Source organism: Protopterus annectens, chromosome 7.part0 (genome assembly GCF_019279795.1).
Source record: "Protopterus annectens isolate FY-2018-M chromosome 7.part0, PAN1.0, whole genome shotgun sequence".
NCBI classification, from domain to species: Eukaryota; Metazoa; Chordata; order Ceratodontiformes; family Protopteridae; genus Protopterus; species Protopterus annectens.
The window spans coordinates 1,188,914,763-1,188,940,171 of record NC_056739.1 but is presented as its reverse complement, the minus strand read 5'-3'; positions in this window follow the sequence as shown (position 1 = coordinate 1,188,940,171).

The following is a 25,409-nucleotide window of genomic DNA, read 5'->3' as shown; positions in this document are numbered from 1 at the left end:
AGATGATTCACTATTAATATCTTGTAGGCACCTTTATCTTGAGGATGTGCAGCAGTTAGTAAAGAATACAAAGAAAACCTGCTACTAGAAATTTTTATGTTGGTAAATGGAAGATATTTTGTAGTTGGTGCTTTACCTATCACAGCGGTTCTGAAAGGAAAACAGCACACCTGTTTCTCAGATGTTTGTGTTTATCTACTTAAAGATGGCACTTGTCGAATGCTTCAAGGTGCATCGTCAGCCATCTCAGCTTGTCTGCCTATGGATCCCCCTCTTTCTGCTGTGTTTGTAGTCAAACAGTTTCTGAAAGGAGTGTTACACCTAAGTCCCTCATAAGAAAATTCCTCTTCCTAGGAGACTCTGTTCTGTTCTAGAAAACCTGACCTTGGGTCCTTATTTTTTTTCCCCCCAAATTTGAGCCAGCCTTTCAGGCAGACATGTAGTTCATTACCTTGAAAGCTTGTTTTACTTTTTTCTGACATTTGCAAGGTGAGTATTTGAGTTGCAAGCTATCATGGTGGGTTAACCTCGTCTGGTTTTCCACAGGAGATAAGGTCACATTATTCACAAATACATCATTAATGGCTGAAGTTGTTTTGCCCAATTTTCTCCCCAGAGCCAAAAAGGGGGGGGGGGATGAACAGATTCCATGTACATTGGATGTGCATAGGCAGCTCAGGTAATACCTTGTCAGGGCCAAGTCCTTTAAGAAGGCTAAACAGCTGTTTCCTATGCTTGGACTAAGAAAGGCCAACTAATGTCTAAACAGACTATATCCAAAGTTTTTCCTCTGCTATTGTTTTTTGCTATTTCCACTGTGATGTCCACCCCAAGGCAAGTAACCAAGGAGCCTTAATCCTCACCACTGACACTGGTGAAGGATGTTCACTTGGAACAAAAATAGATACAGTATTTCCAGGTGCAGCTCTCTGCACCAATCACAGTTTCCCTTAAGAGCACACAGGGAACACACACAGTCTGGGGTCTGGGTTTCCTCTCCTCTCTCTCTCTCTCTCTCTCCAAGCCCCCAAGATTTCCCACTGGCACAGCTATAGAGTCCCAGGCCAAGTAGCTCTCTCTCTCTCACACCCACACTCATATACACACACACATACACTTTGAGACTTGATTTTCACACACTTGGGAAAGGCTGGCACAGATTTACTAGCTATGCCCCTCTGCCCAAACTATAAGGTAGTTACTGCCACCAGGACACTTCAAGACAGCTACCCTAAGGCTCTTACAAGAGTAACCAGTTATACTGAGTGAAATTAATATTAATACAAATTATATTGTTGACCAAACAGCAAGGTATTCTGGAGCAGCCATAGTGTCACCAAATGCGGATAAGCTCTCTAAACGAGCAGCCACAACAAAACGTTTAAATATATTTAATAATAAATAAAAGAACACAAAAATAATATCTATTTACAATAAACACCAGAATTTCAGTCACAGGAAATATTAAAATAACACAGATGAATGGATTCACACAGATACAGAAAAACAGTAGTTAACCAATCTCACTATATTTTCCTGGCTTATCTAAAGAATGACTACTTCCTGGTTACTTACTAAAGCAAGGCAAGATGAAGTGGATGAGTGATTCTTCTATGTCAGGTTTCAAAAACAGACTGCTGTGAGACTTCTCTCTCATCTAGTATTAAAAAATAATTTCAGTGCTGGATCACAGAATAACATCACATACATGTGGTCATCTGACTTCTGGTCCCCATACTACCCCCTTTATTAGAAACTGAACCAGAATCTCATACATATGTGTTACCATACACTCAGAGCTTTGCTAAGATGGGTTATAGCATCTGGAAGTCATACACACAGAGCTTTGCTAAGATGGGTTATAGCATCTGGAAGCCATAAAACCATTTCAGAACTTCCACCATTCCAGGGTAGCAATTAGTTCACTGCTAAGGACAATACAGCAGGATTCCTACTCCTTGTTTTTACAGGCGTTTCATCTCTGGCTGCAGTCAGAACTGTAAAATACAATCTTTGCGGCCTACCAGGTAATTTAACTTTATTAGCTGGACTGAGATTAATTTCTTCTCTTTCATTATCCTCTGTTACAATATTAATTTCGACTGTTAAAATGCGGTCTGATATACAGGTGTATTTTTTTCTGTTCAGCAGGACCCACTGTTAGTACATTTTTTAACACAAGTAACTTTACAAATACATTTTCAGCACAAGCATTTTTACAAATCAGTTTGATAACAAATGACATATAATTCTCTACAAAACTCCAGCTAGCTATGCTGGCATATGTTACATATCCACTGCCCTTATAGCTGTCAATACCTCACATCGTCGCATCTCTCCCCTCTCCTTTGAAGACTCCATCTAATTTCTTAAGTGACCCTGGAGAACCTGGAGGCTTGAGAGGAATGAGCCTGTCTAGGAATACATTAACCCATACGCTGTCTTGAGAACCCATGTGCACTGGCATTGCTGATCCCACTACAGTGCTGCACTGTCATGTCATATGCCTGCATCCCTAGGCTCCACCTTGGTAACTTGGCATTTTGCTGGCAGGCTCAATGTAGCCATAGATCCCACTCAGACGACTCCTGCCACTCACTGCAAATACTCAGCACAAGGGTCCTTCCTATCTTGGCAAGGCTTCATCATATTAACATGGTACAGTTTGTGCCCCTGCCTCCTACCTAGCAGCTCTACTATGTAGTTAACATCACTGACCTTCCTTACCACTTTGAAGGGTCCCTCCTAAGTTGTCTGCAGCTTATTGTGTCTGACAGGAATGAAAACCATAACTTGCTCTCCCACAGCATACTCTTGGGCTCGAGCATTCCTGTCATACCAGACTCTTCTGTTGTTGGGCCCCTGCCAGGTTCTCATGAGCCAAGCCCATGAGCTTCCTAAGCCTTGTCCTGAAGTTTAGGACATATGCCACAAGAGACTCCTTGTGGGATTCACACACACCCTCCCACTCATCACAAATCAAATCTAAAGGCCCCCTCAACCTATGCCCATACAGCAACTCAAAGGGTGAAAAATCTGTGGATTCCTGGAGTATCTCTCTGTATGCAAACAGCAGATGGGGCAGATATTTGTCCCACTCTCTCTCAAACTGGTCTGCAAATGCCTGTAGCATGGTCTTTAGTGTAGAGTTTAATATCTCAACAAGACCATCAGTGGTAGGGGATGGTCTTTAGGTGCTTCACCCCATAGCACTCTTACAGACAAGCCAGCAGGTCCAACATGAAATTGGTACATCTGTCAGTATTTCTCTTGGGAAACCTACCCTGCTGAAAATCTCTAACAAAGCATTTGCTACCTTCTCTGCCTCAATGGAGGACAGAGCCACCACCTCAGGTTATCTACTAGCATAATCTACCACCACCAAGACATACTTCTTCCCTGTGGATCTTGGGTACTTAGAGGCCTCACAATATCCATAGCTATCCTCTGAAATTGCTCTTCAGTTACAGGGAAAGGCATCAAAGGAACCTTGACCTTGTCTCCTGCCTTGCCTACTTTTTGACTCTGCACACAGGTCCTGCAGTACCCTGTTGCATCTCTTGCAATCCCAGGCCGATAAAAGTTCTGCATAATGCATCTCTTGGTGCACTTTATGCCCACATGACCTGCAAAAGGAATGTTATGGGCTATGGCTAGAAGTGCCAGATGGTAGACTCTAGGCAATGCTAACTGCTGTATTACCTCACCCTCTGGCCCTCCCACAGGGGTCCACACACTATACAGTAACCCTTTGTTTCAATATACAGACTCCCCTTTTCCTTGAGGATCAGGTGCCTCCCTCAAGCCTCGTAGTGTAGGGTCCAAGAGCAGAGCCTGTCTCAACTCTGTCTTTGTGACCCTTCTCAGCTCCCTTTCCACAGGATGCCTACTATCCTCTGTCAGTGGTACTTCACTGTCAGCCTGGCTACTACCACTCATCTTTGCCCTTGCAGTCACTCTGTCCAAGGGAACATCAGTACCTACCAGCAGCTGTGACTCACCTTCAGGCTCACTGCTGCAGGGTAGCCCCCCTCCCTAAAATAGCCATTTCACCAGCCCAGGCTTCAGGTGTGTGGTATCTGTCTGTCTCTCTCCCAGGCTACCAGACCCACATGCCTGTCTCCAAGTCTGACTGCATGTAACTGCACACACAGAAGGTACTGCATTATCAAAAATTCCTCCCTATCAAGATATCTGTAGGCATATCCTCAAACACACCTACTTGCTTGCTTCCTTTTCCACCCTCCCCATCAAGGTGAACCCTGGCCAGCAGCATTTGGAATGGGGTCTCTCCTAAAACTCTGACTGGAGTAGACTGCCAAGCAAGTACTGCCCCTCATTAATCACTGCAGGCTTCACAATGGTTATATCAGAGGCTCTCAGAATTGGCCTGTTTTCCATCCACTAAGATTGGATATAAACTCTGGTGATAATTTGGTACCCCTGTTGTCTCTGGACAACTTAACCACTGATATGCTGTTATTCCCACTTGCTGACTCCCCCATCTTGCTTCCGTAGATATCTGTATGATACAAGGCTCCACTGGTTACATTTGAAACAACTAATCCTTGATCCTGGCCATGTTCCTGAACTAGTGGCTTCCCCTGTTACTGGTGGACTCTGGGGTGGTTCAGGCTGCCCATCATGGGTTCCCTTATATCCATATGCAGCACTGGGTATTCCCTTGTGCAGTGATGCCCTGTTTGCTAGATAGAGATCCCCTTTTTCCCCAGCGCATCTGCAGAGTTACACTCCCTGTCTGCCAACTAGATTCTCATGCCCTCAGGCAAAGTGCTAAGGGTTTGTTACCTCACCAAAAGGTCTGCCAGCCCTTCAAAAGTGAACTGACACCCTCTCACCCACCTATGAAAAGTGCTTAACTCTGCAGTATAATCACATACACTTTCATCTGCCTTATGTCTATGCTCACAAAACTTTTTTTCTGTAAGCTTCAGGTGTTAATTTAAAGCATTCAAATAAGTATTGTTTGACTTTATCATAATTTAAACAATCAGTATCAGACAATTTAGAAACGCCAATTAGAACTTTACCATGGAGTAAGGGGGCCAGGAACCGTACCAATCTCCCTCTCATGTTGATGCTGCTTCTCATTTTTCTTTGGCCTCCAAACACCACAGTCTCTCCGCTGATTCTAATTCCAAACGTTTGATGTCCAGTTCAAGTTTGTCTGACTCCAGACAGATTTTTAAGTCCTCTGAGGAAAAGGTGAGCAGTCCTGTTTCTGAGGGCTGCAAATTCCCATCACCAGACTGGTTGTCCTGGTTGCTGGTCTGAGCTGCAAATATGGATGAAATAATTTCCCCTTTAGTCAGATAGGCATGCACTGGTCCTTTGGCTTTGCACACCTTGGCCAACTGGTTCTTTGTCAGCTTGCATTAATCCTCTGCTAACATCTTTGCCTGCTTTCCCTCACTAAACTAAACTAAACTAATACAAATAAATAAAAGTGGTGTGAAAATGAAACTATTTTTACCTTGTGGCTGCTGATAGTACACACACCTTCAGTGACAAATGCCCACAAGCTACTAAAGGTCAATTAATATCCCACAACTGCTCACTAATATGTGAGATCCCTCCTCTGGGCCAGTAATCAAGGAGCTCGAATCCTCACCTCTGACCCTGCTGAGGAGTGTTCCCTTGGGAAAAAAATACAGTATTTCCAGGTCCAGCTGCCTGCACCAAGCACAATTTCCCTTAAAAGCAAACGGAACACACACAGTCTGGGTTTCCCTCTCTCTCTCTCTCTCTCTCTAGGCCCCCAATAAGACTCCCTGTTGGCACAGCTATAGAGTTGAGTCCTTAGCCGAGTGTCCCAGGCCAAGTCCTTCACCACCCTCTCTGTGAAATCAGTGCTCTTTGTGCCTTCTCCAAATAACTGACACACACGCTCTGCAAGTTGATTTTTACACACACCTGAGAAAGGCTGGTGCAGATTTGATAGCTGTTCCCCTCTGCCCAGAATGCAAGGTAGTTACTGCCACCAGGACACTCCAAAGACAGCTACTCTAAGGCTCTTACAAGGGTACCCAGTTATACTGAATGAAATTAATATTAATGCAAATGGTTATGTTGTCCAAACAGCAAAGCATTCAGCAGTGGCCACAGTGTCATCAAATACATATAAGTACTCTCAAATGTTAAAATATTGTCTAAAAGACCAGCCACAGTAAAAAATTAAATATGTTTAATAATAATAAGAGTGAAAATACTAAATATTTATTTACAATAAACAACTGTGTTTCAATTACAGGAAATATTAAAATAACACAGATTAACAGATTCACACATAAAGAAAAACAGTACTTAACTGATATCACTGTATTTTCCTGACTGATCTAAATAATTAATATTCCCTGGTCACTTACTAAAGTAAGGCAATATGAAGTGGGTGAGTGATCCTTCTAGGTCAGGTTTCAAAAACAGTTTGCTCAGAGATTTTTCTCTCATCTAGTATTAAAACATCATTTCAATGCTGGATTACAGAATGACATCACACACATCTGGTCATCTGAGTTCTAGTTCCCATACTAACCCCCTTTACTTGACACTGAACCAGAATCTCACACATTACCATACACACAGATACAACTTTGTTAATATGGGTTATAACATCTGGAAGCAATAAAACCATTTCAACACTTCCATCCTTCCAGGGTAGCAATTAGTTCACTGCTAAGTACAATACAGCAGGATTCCTAGTCCTTGTTTATACAGATATTTCATCTCTGGCTGCAGTCAGAACTGTAAGATGCAATCTTTACGGCCTACCAGGTAATTTCATTTCATACTATTTTTTTTTTCAAAGTTAGCTGGACTGAGATTAACCTCTTCTCTTCCAGTATCCTCTGTTACAATATTAATTTCAACAGTTTTAATACAGTCTGACATACATGTGTATTTCTTTTTTTCTGTCCAGCAGGACCCACTGTTAATACCTTTTTTAATGCAAACAGCTTTACAAATACATTTTTAAAAGAAACATTGTTTCAAATCATTTTGATATACAAATGACATATAATTTTGTACAAAACACCAGCTAGCTATGCTGGCATATGTTACACATCCACTGGCGTACTACTTCTGGCATAGCTGGCAGTACCTCACATTGTCACACCCACCACGGTAAACTGTTTTCGCAAAGTTAAGGCACATTCTACTAAGGCTTTTTCCTCTTCAGTTGCATACTAAATATTATAGAGGCAGCAACTAGGGCCTCTGTTTATACAAAGGGCTGCAGACTGGATTCTTTCTCCGTGTTCTGAACTGGCTTTGCTAGGAACATTCTCTAGGGACTTCTGAACCCTTATCCTTCCTTGACCCAGGTAGGGTAAGCTTTTGGAATCTCATAGGCTACTGCAGCAGGGAAAATGAAGAACATACAGCCTACCTCAATCTGGCCAAGGCCTTTGATACCATTCCCCACTCAGGAATTATTGATAGACACATCAAACTAGGCATCAACCCCTATATCACTAGGTGGGTTGCAAATTGGCACAGATAGAACCCACAGTGTGAAAGTAGCAGATTCCGAGTAAGACTGCCAAACAGTCATGAGTGGAATCCCACAGGGATCGGTCTTGGGTCCTCTCCTGTTTGGCACCTACTACTTAGAAGTCCATACCAACACAGAGGGACTCACTGTGGCTGACCAAGTTTGCCAACGATTGCTAGCTGGGAGCCATTATCAACTCCCCAAGTGATGTAGACATCCTACAGAAAGGCATTACTGAGACCAACGACTGCTGTCGAAGAGATCGATCTGGGGACACAGGTTCACAGCAACCTCTCCTTCGACCACCACATTGCCACTGTAGTCAGAAAGTCGTCCTATGTGGCACATCTCATTACCAAGGGTTTTACATCCAGGAAGAAGGAGGTCATCATCTCTCTCTACTCTTCCCTCATTAGACCACTCATCGAGTGTAATGCCTCTTTTGGCATGTACCTCACTAACCACCTGCAACAGCTGGAAAGGCCACAAAAGTACCTCACAAAGAGGATCCTAGGCCTTAAACACATGCCCTTCATGGACAGACTCAAAAAACTCCAGCTTTTCTCTGTCTCATGTCATCTATTAAGAGGCGATCTCTGCTTGACTTGCAAAGCCATGTCTGACCCAGCCCTGTTAGAAATGTTACACCTAAAGAAATCCCAATCCCTCCACACCACACACTCCAGGGACCTCAGCCTCATTACCAGAATCAACAGAACATGCTGGAGGGACAGGTTCATAACCCACAGACTGCCCATGCTCTGGAATAGACTTCCCATACATGTCAAGCAGATCACCTCACTGGCCCTCTTCAAGAGAAATCTTGATGAGTGGATGGGAAATACAAAGTTGACCCCGGGGATCTCTCCAGTGGCTCTACTTGATAGAGGCACTTGGAACTAATAGCAGCATGATGCCAGGGCACTTCTATGAGCTAGGCTTGTAAAGGCTCCAGGGCCCTTGGCCTAGTACACACCTATGAACATAGTGCAGTTGTGTAAGTCATCCTTACTCTTAACAGTAGATGTTTGAATTTCACACCCACCCACCTCCCCCCTTTGTAGATAGATGAGGTGGAATACAACCTCCTTTGTTACAGTTATTATTTGGATTATTTTTATTGTGACTGGTTGATTGATAGTGCTGGATGAATCTGCCTTCTTTTCTCGGGGCAGTAAAATCCTGAATATTTACCTCACTTTGGTTGCTGATAGACTGCACCGTTGTTTTTTTTTTTTTTTTTTTTTTTTTTGGAAGGAAGTATATTTGAAGCCAGAGTGATCAAGAGGATGATGAGTTACAGCTTTGGCAAGCTCTGTGGGTGCTGTGTCCTTGACAGGATATTATCCGTAGGCTACTGCAGCAGTGAAGAAATTTGAACATCTAGATTAAGGCTTACACAACTAGTAAGGTGAGTGCATAAAGTACAGTAACTTTGATAGTGCCCAAGAGATCTTGTTTTAGCAGTCTGGGTTGGGTGCAGTTTGGATTTGATTGCATATTCTCAGCAAGAATAAGAACACGGCTACATTCCTTATGGTGTCCAGTTTGCCGAGGACTTAGGTATTACTAAGGACTTTGATGAGTGTATAGTTGCAGAATGGCCAAAGTTTGGGTGTTTATTTTGTTGGTCCCTTGACTTAGTTCTGGATTGGTGGGAGATGCCAACTAGAGCCATGGCCTGGCATTCCTTTCCGTCACTTATCAGTGAATGCTTGTTCATGGTGGAGATGAGGGTGAGGGATTAGAAAACATCTGTTGCCTTTTGGTTCTGAGCAGCTGGACATACTGTGGTCCACAGATTTGCTGTTGACTAAATGGAGCTAAAGACTCGACGTATGGCCCTATTGGACATTTCACCTTGTTCCTTCAAGTGCCTATTCTATTTTTCTTTAGCACACAAACCGTGGTGTTCTATATTAAGAGGTATGAGACATGAGACTATACCTACTTACAGGGAGTGGTTGCTGTTTTGATGCCTGACTGTAGTTTTGGGCTTCAGCCTCAATTCAGCCCATCCACATTCTTCTAGACAGGAATCTGCTAGCAGTTGATTTGATTCCCCTACTACCTCAGTCCTGTTCTGAAGCTGCAGCTTAAAATGCAGAGTCTTTCTTAATTAGCATGGGGGTGTTTGCTAGTGCATGAAGTAGCAGGCACAGGGAATGAGGACATTGTATAGTCAGTGCTTTATATCACATTGATCAACATAGAGGATAACACTTGATCAATGTGATATAAAGTATGGACTTAACAAAATTAGAGGTGTAGCCATCCCGTAGTATAGAAGTTTCTGAGTAAAAATATGCAGAATTCTTATTATTGGAGCAGACAAACCCAACTAATATGATAAAGAAGGGTTCTCCCATAGATCAATGGATAATGGTAAGGGCAAATTGTCTAGTGTCTATAAGTAAAGCACAGTCCTACAGTTAACATCCTTTGCAGAGCTATTTGTTTCAAGAATATTGATGGAAGATCAATGATCTGGGATTTGACATGTTTGCATTCTATTACCTGTACAACTTCAGTCATTGGTGTGCATGTCCTGTATGCACAAAGAACAGCAGCCTGAGGATTTGGGCCATTATTTTAGCCAAGACTGCTAGAGAACTTTTAAATGCTCTTTGCCCTTGCAATCTATCAGCCAACATTAGGGGACTCTTGTTAACAAAGTTCACAGATGACTGCAAACTGGGAGCCATTATTGAATCCCCAAATTGTGGATATTCTACAAAAGGGCCTTACAGAAACAGATGCTTGGTGCCAGAGCCATGGGCTCAAGCTTAATGCCAAGAAATGTATAGTTTTCCCCTTTGGGAAAAGCCATGTACCCATGAATTACCACATAGGTGGCAGTACACTAAACACCGAAAGTGTGATGAGAGACTTGGGGATACAGGTGGACAGTGGTCTCATCTTCGATAACCACATCGCCACAACAATCAGAAAATCCTTCTATGTGGCACACCTCATCTAAAGGGGGGCCTTTCATCGAGAAAAGAGATCATTGTCCCACTGTACTCATCCCTCATTAGACCCATTATAGAGTACAACGCCCCATTTGGTATGTACCTCACAAGACATCTGCAACAGCTGGATAGGCCGCAGAAATACCTCACTAAAAGAATCACAGACCTAAAGCAGATGCCCTATGCTGACCATCTAAAAAAGCTATACTCTGTGGCATATCGTCTACTCAGAAGTGATCTCTGCTTAACATACAAGGCCATGTCAAACCCTGAGCTGTTGGACATGCTCCACTTAAAGAAATCCCAATCCCTCTGAGCCACACACTCCAGGGATCTAAATCTTGTTATCACAATGAGTAAATCATGATGGAGAGAGAGGTTCCTGACACAGAGACTCCCCATACTCTGGAATAGACTGCCCATACATGTCAAGCAGAGCACCTCCTTGGCCATCTTCAGAAGGAACCTTGACAATTGGATGGGAGATAGGAAATTCACCCCAGGGATCACATCAGTTGCCCTGCTAGACAGGGTTTCAGGGAAGTAAATATTGTGGGAAGAAATATCCAGGGAATTGTTATGGCTAGGCTTGTATGGGCCCTAGGGCCAATAGCCTAGTACCAACCTATGAACCATCATTCCCCTCCCAACTTGGTCTGTCTGCTTGGGATGACATGGTTGACAGACCACGATGCTTTGCCACAGATGGCCTGCCCCTGGGATTCTGGATACTGGCTAAGGCTCTTGCTGCCCCTATAGTGCCTTTTTTAGGCAAGGTTCAAATAACAAATTCACCACCGTAACAGGAACAGGCAAGCAAAAACTGATGGTAATGCTACTCAATGCTAGAAGTCTAAATCTCAAAATGCACTCACTCGAGGCACTGATTAAAATGGAGAACTTCGATATCTGTGCAGTGACTGAGACCTGGTTCAAGGCTCCAGAGAGCACCCCTGCACTACCAGGCTATAACTCATACCACACTTTTCAGCCATGTCACCTGGACCGAAGCACCAAAGGCAGAGGTGCGTCCATATTCATTAAGGATATCCACACCTCCAGGCTAGGTGCTCAGCATAATGCATCCAAGGTTATCCAAGTGCAACTAACTCTGGGCAAAACTGCAATCCAATCTGTAGCTTGCTACAGATCCCCCACCATGCCCCAGCATTCCCACTCCTCTTTTCTTGATGTACTGGAAAATATTAGGGATGTTCATCGTGCATACAGCTGCAGTCATAACAGATGGGTTATCCTGCCATCAGGCGGGTCCTCGGTCGGCCGAATTCCAAAGTCTAGGTCCGGCGTCGGTTGTCGTCGCTTCTTCCCTGACGTCAGTGCGGCAGGGGTATAAAAGAACCAGCCGACGCCATCTTCTTCAGTCTTTCTTGCCGCGCGGTGCCCGAAGCAGAAGCAGTTCACAAGTGCCAGTCGGCCAGCTCCTGAGATTTACGAATATATTTCAGCCGAAGTCGTCTTGAAAGCTAAGTACCCCGTTGGGGAAACTTTTCTTGCCTCAGACCGATGTCAGACAAAGTTAATAATTGCATTTCATGTGGGAAACAAATACCACATAAGGATTTCCACTCTTTTTGTATTACTTGCTTAGGCCCAGACCACGACGTCTCGGCCTGCCGTTTTTGTGCTAGATTCAACAAACGCACTATTAAGCGTCGGTGAGTTAAGCCCATCTCTATTTTGGTAAAAAATTTAATTATATTATGTCGTCGGATACTCCGACTCCAGTTTTGAGTAAAAGACGCAAAGATAAGGACCGACATACGAGGTCCGCGACTTCTACTGACACCACGCTAAGGCCGACTACCGGTTCTCAGCGAGGCGCCTGAGTACCGATGACACTTCATTACCGGTGTCTTCGGTGCCCGAGGTTGCAGGCTCCTCGGCCCCCATTCTGACTACAGATACAGACGCCACTTTTGGTGGGGAAACCCAGAGTTTAGACAGACCTGCCATTTCTCAAGGTGTCTTCAGGCCTTCCTCCTTCTCTATTAAAGCTTTCACAAAATCTAAATCAGTCATGAAAACTAAAAAAACAAGGATCACAGACCCCCTCTCAAGGCCCCATGCCTAAAAAACAGATGCTCAAAATGGCTGAGGACTTGATTACTCTTATCAGGGGTTCTCAACCCCCCTCGGACAAAAGGCCCAGATTAGAGGAAGACTACCCTTCCTCAGATCAAGCCTCTATTACCTCTGAACATTCTGAGGACCAGGAATATACTTATTCCCCTTTTGAAGACTCTGATGCAGAGGAGTCTATTCCCTCGGTCTCCCCCCCCCCTGAGGATTACTCCTTTGGGGAAACCCTACATACTTTGAGGGAACACTTTCACTGGGAAGGCCAAGATTACTCAGATTCCAAGAAAAGGCTCAGGGATTTTCTCTTGCTCCCCCAGCATAGGCCTCTGGCTATCCCTCCTGTCTTACATATATTAGATGATGTGTACACAGAAGCCAGCCTCAACACAGATTCTTTACCTCCAGCTCCTGTTAAGCCAGACAGGTATTACCGGGTTCCGGATTCACACCAGTTCCTATACAAAAGCCATACTGCTGACCCAGAAACTATTTCACAGGGTCCCAAGGGAATTAAGGCCTCTACTGCTAAAAACCCATTACCTTCAGAGAGAGATTCCAGAGCTTTAGAAAGGTGGTGGCCACTTTAACCATGAGGGCATTAAACTGTCAGTTCCATATGTTAAAGTATCAACAGTTTTTATTATCTGAGTTGAAAAGTAAAATGACACAACCTGAGCAACCAGATTTAAAAGAGTTGCAGGATTTGTTGCATAATGCAGAGCAAGTGGGAAACATACCTTGCAGTGTAGTTTTGATGCTTTAGAGACCTCATGTAGAGCTGCTGTTACAGGGTCTGTCATACGTAGACATGCTTGGCTCAAAGAACAAGCCCTACCAGATCAAGTCAAAGCTAAATTACTAGATGCACCTCTTCAAAAAGATGTATTGTTTGGTGTTAAAGCTGCGGAGGTACTAAACAAAATGTAGGAAAAGGCGAGATCAATGTAAACAGTGAAAGATTTCCTGTAGGTACAACCTCCATGTTTCAGCAGAAACTGGCCTTCAAAAAATTGGTCCTTTCCAGCCACGGACAGACCTCAAAGAGGCAGATACAGGCACCCGAGAGGTAGAGGGCAATCTCAAGGATCATTCAGAGCCAGGCAATGGCAAGCACCAACCCCAAGAGGTGGAGAAGATAGATCACAGTCATTCAGAAAACAGACACAATGACTTTCCCCTTTACCTGCCAAGCAAAGCTTTAATGGCAACACCTTTAGGCGGAAAACTGGCATTATTCTCAAAAAATTGGCATATTGTCACAAAAGACAAATGGATCCTGGACATTATAGACAGAGGCTACAGATTCCACTTTCACGCCCTTCCAAAAATGAGAGGCATGCCAAACCTGCCACAAAATCAAAGGGCAGAGGCACAAAAACAAATTTCAGCTCTCATGGACATGAAAGCTATTCAGGAGGTGCCTGCAAAAGAACAAGGTCAAGGGCTTTATTCCAGACTATTCCTGGTACCAAGGAAAGACAAAGATTGGAGACCTATTTTAGATCTATCCATCCTAAACACATATTTACAGGTACCAAAATTCAAGATGCTCACATTACAGCAGCTTCTTCCCATGCTGGGCAAAGGAGTCTTGGCTGGTAACATTGGACCTCAAGGAGGCATACCTGCATGTCCCTATCAGACAAGATTGCAGAAGATACCTCAGATTTCTTGCAGGTTCAACCCATTATCAATTATCTGCATTGCCCTTTGGCTTATCTACTGCACCCAGAGTGTTTACGAAATGCCTGGCATCAGTAATTGCCTTCTGCAGACTTCAAGGAATACAAATATTACCCATATCTGGATGACTGCCTGATCCAAGCGGACAGCAAGGACATACTTCTGAAACACCTGGCATTTGTAATAAGACTGTTGAACTTTCTGGGATACACAGTCAACAAAAAGAAATCAAAGCTAATACCCACTCAAACAATAATTTTCCTGGGTGCCAGCTTGAATACAAACACCCAGATGGCCTACCTCATGCCAGACAAACAAGGGCAACTATCTCAATACTTCAGCAAATTGGCAACCTTCACCAGGCTGACTGCAAGGAAAGTCCTGCAGGCTCTGGGATTCATGGCATCTTGCATCCTGCTGATCCCATGTGCAAAGCTGCATATGAGGAAACTTCAATAGTACCTAAAAAACGTATGGTCTCAACACAGCCACAGTTTGGAAACAATTATACCACTCATTCCATGTCTTCAAAAGGAATTTATGTGGTGGGCTCAAGCATGCCAAAGAAACAAAGGTCTCCCTTTCTGCATACCTCAAGCAAATCAAATAATCACAACAGACCCCTTGGACTACGCCTGGGGGGCACACATGAAACATCAGTGCATTCAGGGAAAATGGTCCCAAAAAGAGTAGCACCTACACATTAACCAAAAGGAAATGCTAGCAGTGCAAAATGCTATTACGGCCTTCAAAGACCTACTGCATCCAGGCCAGCTATTGATAAGGACAGACAACACCACAGTGATGTGATACATAAACAAACAGGGGGGAACTCATTCATACCCCCTGTGCAGACTAACAATGACCCTTTGGAACACAGCTTTGGAATTGCAAATCCAACTTCAGGCACAATTCCTGCCAGGGAAGGAAAACACACTGGCAGACAGCCTAAGCAGAAATATGACAGATCCACACGAATGGAAGTTGCATCCTCAGGTTTTCACAAAGATAACTCAGGCATGGGGACAGCCAGACATAGATCTCTTTGCTACCCACAGAAATTACCAACTGAAAAAATTTTGCTCAAGGACCTATCATCCACAGGCCTGGAAAGTGGACACACTCTCCTTCAACTGGACAACATTGACAGTCTATGCCTTTCCGCCTCTCCCTCTGCTGCCCAAAGTTCTATTAAAAGCCAGAGCAGAGAGGCCGAACATGATTCTCATTGCTCCAGACTGTCCAAGACAACACTGGTATCCACTCCTGAAGAGCCTGACGCATTCCCCACCATGGATCCTACCTCTAGTACCTCTTCTGTTGTCCCAGCACAACTTCAAAACTCTTCACAGCCAGCTCAAAACCCTAAATCTAGCCGCATGGAGAATCCTTTGATTTCACATCAGACCCTCTTCTCCAAGGAGGTGCAGGATGTCATCTTGGAGGCCAGAAGACCTTCTACTAGAAAAGCCTACTCCGCCAAATGGAAGTGGTTTTGTGCCTGGAATCAGAAAAAGGGCCAGAATCCTTGGGTAATGAATATACCTCAAATATTACAGTACCTAGCTGAGATGTTAAACAGTGGACTTTCCTTCTCCTCCATAAAAATCCATGCTTCAGTCATTTCTGCACAATACAACACAGATCCTCCTTTATTCTCTCATCCTGTCTTACAACAGTTCCTCAGAGGAGCTAAGAATATAAAACCCCCAAGGAAACCACCAGTCCCTGCTTGGGACCTCAACTTGATATTGGAAAAACTGACCCTTCCTCCGTTTGAGCCAGCTGCTTCAACAGAACTACAATATTTGTCATGGAAAACAGCCTTCCTTCTGGCTATCACCTCAGCACGCAGGGTTTCTGAACTACAGGCCCTCATGGCTGTACAACCTTTCATCATTTTCCATCAGGACAGAGTTTCCTTATGAACCAACCCTACCTTTATGCCAAAGGTAGTATCCAGTGTAGCCTTGAATCAGACTATCCACTTACCTACCTTTTAACCTAACCCACAAAACAAAGGGGAAAGACTACTGCATTCCTTGGACATTCACAGACAACTACGTTATTATTTGGACAGGACAAAGCCATTCAGGAAATCGGAGCAACTCTTTGTGTCCTATGCTACAGGTGCTCAAGGAAAGGCTATCTCCAAACAGACAATCTCAAAATGGATAGCCCACTGCATACACTTTTGTTACTCATTTCATGGAAAAGCTGTGCCTTCAAGCATCAGGTCCCACTCCACAAGGGCCACAGCTACCTCTGCAGCTTTCCTCAGGGGGGTTCCTACCAAGGATATTTTGGAAGCAGCCACTTGGAGTTCAGTGCACACTTTCTCCAAACACTATCACCTTCCACTTTACTCAAAATCTAGAGCAGGATTTGCCACAGCTGTCTTGCAGGGCATCCTTGTTCCTCCTAGTTCCACTTATTGCCTGCCACCCCTACTTAGCTTTGGGATTCTACCCATCTGTTATGACTGCAGCTGTATGCACGATGAACATAGTACAGTTTTGTACCTACCATAAATGTAGATGTTCGAGTGCTCATACAGCTGCAGTCCAGGTTTCCCCTCCCTCCATCCCCTCTTAGGACAGGCCTTATGACAAACACCTTCTCATACAACCTATTTGGGGTTTTCTTTTATGGTGTATTTGCTTGCAAACTACTGTTTTTTGATTATTCTATATTGCATGACTACATAAGTTTGTTTTGCCTTCCTTCTGGGGGCACCTGACATCTGGGGCAAGAAAAACTGAAGAAGATGGCGTCGGCTGGTTCTTTTATACCCCTGCCGCACTGACATCAGGGAAGAAATGACTACAACCGACGCCGGACCTAGACTTTGGAATTCGGCCGACCTAGGGACCCGCCTGACGGCAGGATAACCCATCTGTTATGACTGCAGCTGTATGAGCACTCGAACATCTACATTTATGGTAGGTACAAAACTGTACTTTCAACCAAACACCCTAATAATGGACGACTTCAACTACCCCACCATTAACTGGGAAAACTACTTGTGTACCAACTCCTTACCTCAACACTTTCTGGAATTCATAAATTCCAATGTCCTGGATCAACTTATCCACACCCCCATCAGGGGCAACAGTATCCTAGACCTAGTCATTACCAACATGAGTGAGCGGTGTTCCCCATCTGAAGTCAACTCCTCGTTGGTCCGATCCGACCATAAGCTAATCACCCTTGATATCCACATCCCACCCCCACCCCCCTTTAAGGAAACCATGGTAAAAAAAATTCTTCAAAGCCAACTTTATGTTTGACAGAAGTGGTGAACTTCATGTCACCCATGCTGATGGACAATACAGTTACAACTGCTGAATCCTGCACAAATGAACTCTATAAGCACTTACACAAGTGCATGGATCGTGCTATCCTCCAAAAAAAGGGAAGCCAATCTGGTGGTTCCCTGCCATAAACAAACTGTACAACAGAAGGAAGAAACTGTTGCAAAAGAGAGTAAAAACCCATGAGTGGAGGAGCTCCCTGGTCAGCCTCAGTAAGAAGCTGAGATCCCTTATAAGATCCTCCAAAGCTAGCTATGAAAACAAAATCAACACTAATTCTAAGGACAACTGACAACTGCAAAGCATTCTATAGCTATGTCAAGAATCTCAATGGCAACACCTAGATCTGCTCTGAGTTACAGCACAAAGGCATGAAAATTACAGAACCAACTGATATTGCCAACATCCTGGCAGTAGGTTCAGTGCTAACTTTAGCCCCCTCACCCCCTAAAGGGCCCACATCTATACAGAAAGCATTGAGTGCCTGTAATCACAACTACGCAGGTAAAAGCTGCACCGTCTAAAGCCAAAAACACAGCATCCATGGGACCAGGCAACATCCCAGGCTGAGTTTTACACGAACTTCTGAACGAACTGGCTCCCCACTTAAGCACCATGTTCAATAATAGCCTCACATCAGGCTTTGTGCCCAGTAAATGGCACACAGCAACAGTTATCCCACTCCACAAAGGGGGAGCCACCACTGATCCCGGGAACTATCGACCTATTAGCCTGACGAGCCTGGTCTGCAAGGCCATGGAACATATCATCATGGAACTCATCATCATGGAACTCATAAACAAAGACATTGGTAACCTCCAAACTCTAGATCCCACCTAGTTCGGGTTTGTGAAAGGCAGATCACGCCTCCTGAACCTGATCGACTTCTTTGAGGCAGTCACCAAAGCCGTAGATGAGGGTAAGGTGGTTCACACAGCCTATCTTGACCTCATCAAGGCTTTTGAAATCATCCCCCATTCTAGAATTGTAGCTAAACTCGCTAAACTAGGTATAAATCCCTACATCACAAGATGGGTTGCCAACTGGCTCACTGACAGAACCCACACTGTAAAAGTTGCAGACTCCAAATCTGACCTCAAAGCAGTGACAAGTGGAGTACCACAGGGTTTCTTCCTGGGACCTGTCCTGTTTGGTATCTACTTCTCTGAAGTACAGGCTAACATAGAAGGCCAATGGCTAACGAAGTTTGCAGATGACTGCAAACTAGGAGCCATAGTCAAGTCCCCAAATGATGTGGACATCCTACAGAAGGGTCTCGCTGAGACAGATGCCTGGTGTCAGAACCATGGCCTCAAGCTCAGTGCCAAAAAGTGCAGTGTCATCCCCTTTGGTAAAAACTCTGTACCCATGAACTACCACATAGGCAGCAATCTTCTTAACACCGAATGTGTGATGAGACCTTGGGACCCAGGTGGACAGTAGTCTCTCCTTTGATAGTCACATCACCACAGTATTCAGGAAGTCCTTCTACATGGCACATCTCATCATAAAAGGGTTCTCATCCAGGAAAAAAGAGGTCATTGTTCCCCTCTACTCGACACTCATTAGACCCATTATAGAGTACAACACCCCTTTTGGAATGTACCTCACAAGACATCTACAGCAGCTGGAAAGACCACAGATGTACCTCACAAAGAGAATTACTGGCCTCAAACAAATGCCCTACACTGACCGCCTCAAAAAACTCCATCTTTACTCTGTAGCATATCACCTACTCCGAGGTGATCTCTGCCTAACATATAAAGCTATGTCAAACCCAGAGCTGTTTGACATGCTACACCTAAAGAAATCCCAATCCATCTGAGCTATACGCTCTAGGGACCTAAACCTTGTCACTACAATAAACAGGACATGCTGGAGGGATAGATTCCTGTCCCAGAGACTTCCCATACTCTGGAACAGGCTACCCATCTATGTCAAGCAAAGTTCTTCATTACCACTCTTCAAGAAAAATCTTGATGAGTGAATGGGAAATAGGAAATACACCCCAGGGATCACTTCTGTGTCTCTGCTCAACAGTGGCACAGGAAAATAACTTTATTGGGTGGCGTAAGCCAGGGAACCTTGTTGGCTAGGCTTACGTAGGCCCTTGGGCTGATAGCCTAGTACCTACCTATGAACCAGCTGTCCCATTCAGTGTTCAACACTAGATCACTTTTGGGTCTTCCAATATGGCTGCATATAGAGTAACAGCTTAATTCTAGCTCTCCCAGTGTGAAAACAGAAACTCAGCAGAGAAGGTCAATAGACTTGTTTTTATGGGTAAGTTTCAGTAACTGGATAGTAAGTATACTGTCTGGATTCCAGGAAGAAAAGGAATAGAGGACCTGGAAAAAATAAGCTACAAAAAGTAAGGAACAAACACTGACTGGGGGAAAGTTCTGCAGCTGTTCAGCAAAAAGCATTGCAACCGCCATGAATTCCAGTAACCTACAGGAAGATCTAAGACACGAGCACACAGGCCTGGTTAAAATAAATGAAACATTGATGGAGTATATCAACACAAACAACAAAAGGTCCAAGAAACAAGACTTGATGAATGGAGGCAAACTTCCAAACAACTACAAAAACCTTCAAAGCCCCCAAGGGAGGATGAAGCACACGCGCGTGTATCAACACATATCTGATGATCTGTCTGATGAAGCGTTATATGATAACGCAAAAGCGCTTACTTCTCACTGCAGTTTGTTTTTTTGTTTTTAATAAACGTGGATTTTATTTCATTAGAAGAACTTCCTGGATTTTTTGGAGCTATTGAAGTTGATGCTATAGCCTATGGTGCACTCACTTGTTTTTTCCTATACCTTATCTATTTTAATTTGAGTGCTTTACTCTGTGGCGTTGTTTCTTTTTCATTCGTACTTGTTATTAATGTACAACCCTCCAGGCATGTCTAAAGGTCGGTTCCCTGTGCTTTCTCCTGTTAACCTGGTGAACTTGGGCATCCTGAGGCAATGTAGTAACTGCCTCATGTACACCAATCCTCTCCACTTACCTCCCAACACTCAAGACTTGTGAGCGATGCACTTGTATATCCAAATTGGAAGCCACACACTCTCCAACCAAGGCCGGAATAGCTGGTCAAGAGGAGTAGGTCAACACTTGCACCACACCACATGGAACACAGCCCTCCAAAACACACACCAGCACTGTCTTCACATAAAAACACAAACCACACACCCACCTTCACGGAGGCTCTCAATAAAAATGTACCCAAACAGCAGAGACCTCCAAGGCAGAAACACACTCTACTACCACAACACAACATTAATCACAAGGCACACAACTCTCCTAAACAGTGTGCCACTCAACCAAAGCCCTTAAGGCAAAACAGCATGCCCAGCACACTAATCAACTAATCATAGCTGACTCGATAGTGAGGCACACTGATGTCCCACTCACTAGGTTGACTAAGGAGAAAGTAACAGCTGCCTGTCAGATGCCAGGATCCGCCATATAACGTACGCACTCAGGTCCCTCAACAACAGGTACAAATATGACTCTGTCATTGTACATATGGGTGTGAATGACCTGAGATGCACCTCCCTGGACTACATGAAAAGAGACACGGAGAAGCTCTCAGATTATGTAGTTCAGGTGGCTATGACCTTAGCCCTTAGCAGCATCTGCAATCATCCAGAATGTTACCACAGTACAAGCAGAAAATGATTGATTTCAACAATTGGCTATGTTTCTGGTGTCATTCTAAGAGGATCCAGTATCATTGTGCCTGGGATGAGATTATTGACAGACCTCAATGCTTTGCCAGAGATGGCCTGCATCTGTCACCCCTGGGCTTCTGGATACTGGCCAAGGCTCTTGACCACCCCTATAGTGCCTTTTTAGGTGGTGTTCCAAAGATCAAATTACCACTGTAACCGCTACAAGCAAATGCAATCTGAGGGTCATGCTGCTCAATGCTAGAAGTCTAAATCTCAAAATGCACTCATTCGAAGCACTCCTTAAAATGGAGAACATCGACATTTGTGCTGTAACAGAGAACCTGGTTCAAGGCAGCAGAAAGCACCCCTGCACTACCAGGCTATAATTCATTCCACACCTTTCGGCCCCAGAACTTGGACCAATGCTCCAAAGGTGGTGGTGTTTCCATATCCATAAAGGATGTGCACACATCCAGACTGGTAGCCCAATATAATGCATCAGAGATACTTCAGATGCAGCTAACATTGGGTAAGAGAGCGATTCAGGTCATAGCCTGTTATAGGTCCCCAACCATGTCCCAAGACACTCACTCCACATTCCTAAGCACACTGGAGAATATTAGGGTCCAACCTAACACATTCATACTGGGCAACTTCAACTACCCCTCCATTAACTGGGAAAACTAGTCATGTACCAATACACTTGCCCAACGTTTCCTGGAATTCATTAATTTTAATGCTCTGGACCAGCTCATTCTTACCTCCACTAGAGGTAGCAACATCCTTGACCTGGTCATTTTTAACACTGGCAACTGTTGCTCTACACCAATAGTCAACTCCTCCCTGGTTAGATCCAACCACAAACTAATCACCGTGGAAATCCACCCCCCCCCCCGCAAAGGTTACCACCATGAAAAACTTCTCCAAAGCTAACTTTGGGCTGCTAAGGACAGAGGTGGCTAATTTCATGTAATCCATGCAAATGGAGAATAGTTGCATGACTGCCAAATCATACACCAATGCACTGTAAGAACAAGTACACAAATGCATGGATCTCACCATACCCAATAGAAGTAAGACGCTCTCCTCCAAAAAAAAGGAAGCCAATCTGGTGGTCCCCTGCCATAAACAAACTCTACAACAGAAGGAGGAAACTGATGTGAAATAAAGTAAAGTCCCAAGACTGGAAAAACTCCCTTATCAGCCTCAGCAAAAAGTTGAGATCCCTCATCAAATCCTCTAAAACTAGCTGTGAAAACAGAATTGCACTAGATGGTAAAGACAACCACAAGGCCTTATATAGCTATGTAAAGAACCTCCATGGCAATACCCAGATTTGCTCTGAGCTACTGCACAATGCTACCTCCTATACCAAGCCAGCAGATATTGCCAATATACTGGCTGACAGATTCGGTGCCAACTTTACCCCCCCCAAGGACCAATCACAATACCAGTAGATTGACAGGTAACCAGTATTACTGCTGCACAGGTTAAAACAGCACTGTCCAAGGCCAAGAATACAGCTTCTATGGGACCTGACAATATCCCTGTCTGTGTTCTACATGAACTACAGAGTGAACTGGCACCTCACCTGTGTGCCCTGTTCAGTCACAGCCTCACCTCAGGTCTTTGTCCCTACCAAATGGCACACTGCTATTGTCGTCCCTCTCCACAATGGAGGAGCGACTACAGACCCTGGTAACTATCACCCCATTAGCCTAACAAGTTTGATATGCAAAGCTATGGAGCACATCATCATGGACATAATAAACAAGGAAATAGGGAATCTCCAAATTCTGGATTTCACACTTTGGTTTTGTGAAGGGTAGATCATGCCTGCTCAACTTGGTTGATGACTTTGAGTCAGTCACCAGAGCTGTGGATGAAGGCAAGGTGGTTCATACAGCCTACCTTGATCTGGCCAAGATCTTTGATACCATTCCCCACTCAGGAGTACAGAAAACTCACTAAGCTAGGCATCAACCCCTGTATCACTAGGTGGGTTGTAAACTGGATCACAGATAGAACCCACAGTGTGAAAGTAGCTGACTCCCAAGTCAGACTGCCGACCAGTCATGAGTGGAGTCCCACAGGGATTGGCCCTGGGTCCTCTTCTGTTTGGTATGCACTACTTAGAAGTCCAGTCCAATACAGAGGGCCCCTGGCTGATAAAGTTCGCAGACAATTGCAAGATGAGAGCCATTATTAACTCCCCAAGTGATGTTGACATCCTACAGAAAGGCGTCACTGAGACCGACTGGTGTCAGAACCATGGCCTTAAGCTCAATGCCAAAAAAATGTCATCATCCCCTTTGGGAAAAACCCAGTTCCCATGAACTATCACATCAATGGTAGTCCACTGAACACAGAAGGCGTTATAAGAGATATGGGAACACAGGTTCACAGCAACTTCTCTTTTCACCACCACACTGCTACTATGGTCAGAAAGTCCTTCTATGTCACATATCTCATTACTAAGGGTTTTGCATCCAGGAAGAAAGAGGTCATTGTCTCCCTCTCCTCTTCCCTCATTAGGCCAATCATCGAGTACAATGCCCCATTTGCCATGTACCTCACTAGACACCTGCAACAACTGGAGAGATCACAAAAATACCTCACAAAGAGGATCCTAGGCCTTAAACACTTGTCATATATGGACAGCCTCAAAAATACTCCAACTATTCTCCGTCTCATATTGCCTACTTAGAGGCGATTTCTGCTTGACTTACAAAGCCATGTCTGACCCAGCTCTGTTAGAAATGTTACATCTAAAGTAATCCTAATCCCTCCACACCACACGCTCCAGAGACCTCAACCTCATTATCACAATCAACAGAATGTGCTGGAGGGACAGGTTCATAACCCAGAGACTGCCCATGCTATGGAATAGACTTCCCATACATGTCAAACAGAGCACCTCATTGGCCCTCTTCAAGAGAAGTCTTGAGTGGATGGGAAATAGAAAGTTCACCACGGGGATCAGTCCATTGGCTCTACTCAACAGAGTCACTGGGAGCTAAGGTTGGGTGGCACGATGCCAGGGTAATCCTAGGGGCTAGGCTTGTAAAGGCTCCAGGGCCATTAGCCTAGTGCACACGTATGAACCTATGAAATATGACAGAACAAGAAAATCTGGAAATGTTGGATTTGTGGGGAACTCTAAAGCATACACCCTACTTCATGTCATTAATGTTCAAGAAAATGCTTTGGAGAGGGGAAGAGGAGGGAGAAGGTTAACTGTCAGTAAAGATTTTTTTTTCTTACTAGCACTATTGTAGTGAATGGTTTTCTTTGCATGCTGTAAAGTAAAATCTTCTCAGTTATTTTTAACTGTACTAGGGACTGTAAACAAGTGCTGCTGTTTTTCTTTCACCCTTCTCTCTCCCTTTTTTTTCAGTTTTACGAAATGTAGGCAATGCAATGAAAAAAAAGCCTGGTTAAAAGAGTATGGCAAAAGAAAAATAATGTGTTTTCTCATTCTTTCATGGGGAAATGATTGGATTAATGACCTTAGATTGATTTAGTAACAATTTTTATGAGCAAGCAAGTACATTAAAAATAATATTGAATATTATGAGGCTTTTTTTCTAGCAAATGGGTGTATACTCAGTAGCAGTTTTGCAATTGGTCTTCATGTTTCCATGGAAAGTATCTAATAAAGATGAACTGGTTGGCTGGTTCTCTTGTCTCAATAGAAACAGTCTGATGAAGAGAAACTGGCTTACAGGGTGGTGGAGAGTGATTAGTTAAAGAGAAATTGGCTAGGACATAATGTTCTCTGAAAGCATTCAGGGATTTTCCCAGCTGGGAGAGCTATAAAGAAAAGACAAAAACAATTAGCACTTAGAAGCACAGGCTACACCATGCATCTTAGCATGTTTAACCTTTCATCTGATCTTGTCGATCTTCACTCATTCCTTGATTGTGGGCTTGGTTCCAAGTCTCGGAACTGACTCAGCCATTTACTTCAGCTCACTCCTTCCAAACTCTTGAGCCAGGCCCTACCCATAATGCTTCTCTCAATATTACCTCAGATCTTGTCAACCTTTCTTTCAAGCCTTGGCTTATTCTAAGTAAGTTTTTTTTTTTTTTTTTGCCTATTTAAAATTTCTTTTTTGAATATTTTTCTTCTTAATTGCTTTCT